This window comes from Dasypus novemcinctus, chromosome 4 (assembly GCF_030445035.2).
Source record: "Dasypus novemcinctus isolate mDasNov1 chromosome 4, mDasNov1.1.hap2, whole genome shotgun sequence".
NCBI classification, from domain to species: Eukaryota; Metazoa; Chordata; class Mammalia; order Cingulata; family Dasypodidae; genus Dasypus; species Dasypus novemcinctus.
The window spans coordinates 63,101,309-63,103,096 of NC_080676.1; the positions used below are offsets into that span (position 1 = coordinate 63,101,309).

A 1,788-nucleotide genomic window follows, 5' to 3' on the forward strand; every position below is an offset into this window, starting at 1 on the left:
TGAACTAATTCCTATAACAAATTTCATACTATTTACATTTTATATATATATATATATAACCTGTCAGTTCTTTTCCCTGCACAACCTAATACAGAGGATATATGGGAACTCTATTTTCTGTATGACTTTCCTATAAACCTACAACTTCTCTAGTAAAAATATATATATTTGGGATTTCACATCAGCCCCTATGCCCTAGGTCACCTCTAGCAGTGAATGTGGTGCATGGCAGTCCCTGGACACCCTGCTCAGGTTATATCAGCAGTCCCAGCCCTAGGTGCCACCTGCAGGCCTCCTGCTGCCTGGCCCCCTGGTCCTGTTCCCAGTGCCCTGAATCATTCCACTGTAACCTCCCATCCAGTCTGGCTCTGCTCAGGGCACCCCACCTGTAATGACGCTGTCTCCAGGGTGCACCCCGCAGGCCATGATGGCGACACAGCCTGTAAGAAGCAGCTGCAGAAGAAGAAAACCTGGAATGGGGCCTCTGGCTGCTGGAGGCAGGAAGACCTCAAAAAAGTCCCAGAGGAGCCCCTACATGTCGAAATTCAGGTGGAGCAGCTGGCCTAGGACGTCTTAGTGTATGGAGCAGCTCAACCTCTGTCTCATGACCCAGAGATCCAGCCCAAAACAGAAAGATCAAGCTCCTGGGGCAATCCAGACCCTGTGCAGTGAAGGAACCCCCTTCCCCAGAAGGGACAGCTGATGCATTCCTTATTTGGGGACTACAGGGCTCAGAAGGAAGCAGAGTGGAGGGAGGTCCTGAGCACTCTCAGGGCCACAGACCACTCAGTCCAGGTGGAGTCTGTAAATGAGGCCACTAGAAAGAAGAGCTGAAGGATCTGCAGGCCTTGTCCAATGGGGGCAGCCAAGGCCATCCTGGACACTTCTGATGAAGAGTTTATGTTCAATTTCTTTTAGTCCTCTTCCCAGGGTGAGGTGGGAGGCTGTCTTAAAAGTGCAAAGCCTTTCCAGGAATGCTCTGCTAGGTTGATGTGGGGTTGGTTCACTCTTAGTGGATCACTGAATCAGATGTCATGGTTGTTGGGCAGATATAAGACCAACATATCGGGGCTCTGGCAGACAAGCACTTATAAGTTCTCTTTTGAAATATCCCTCCTGCCAGAAGAGAGAGGTGCATTTAGAAAAGCTTCTACAATTAAATGAAGCATTCCATGTGTTGTAAAAGGAAAGTTCTGTTCAGTTTTCATGATTAGGTTAGTGAGGGATCTGTATATTTTATCCTGGTACTTACTTTTGAAAGGGTACCTTATCAAACAATTGATTGCTTTATGCCATTATGTCACATTGCCCTAATAAATCTTTATTTTTGATTGAAAAAAAAAGGATACCGAATGAAAAAGTGCTAACCATCTATGTTCGAGAGACATAGGCAGGATAGGCATCTGAAACTCCTGTGTCTAAGCTCATGGTGCTTGGAACTGAGCAGGCATCATCCTCAGGGACTTTGTTATTGGGAGCAAAGAGCTTCTTGCCCAGTGGTTGTAGCCAAAGACCTGGATTAAGTCTCTGGGGGTCAGTCCTAGGCCCTCTGCTTTTTTGAATTAGGCTTACCGTGTGCCTTAGTTCTCCTCCATGGCTTTGATGGCATCTTTGCTGATGTCTTCCAGGTTTATATTCCAAACCAGATGGATACTTGGACACCTGCTGCCTGTTCAACATCTTCATTTGGATGTATTTTTCAGCAACCTTTAATTTTATTTTTAAAGCATTTCAAATGCGTTCTATAGCAGTGACACTTCCTCAGAGATATTTATGTTATGTCTCTTG

General features: G+C 45.8%; 1 pseudogene; it reads left to right on the forward strand.

Moving 5' to 3' along the window:
- Nucleotides 1-225: 225 nt before the first annotated feature.
- On the forward strand, nt 226-918 carry LOC111766243 (UPF0488 protein C8orf33 homolog pseudogene; annotated as a pseudogene).
- The last annotated feature ends 870 nt before the right edge of the window (nt 919-1,788 follow it).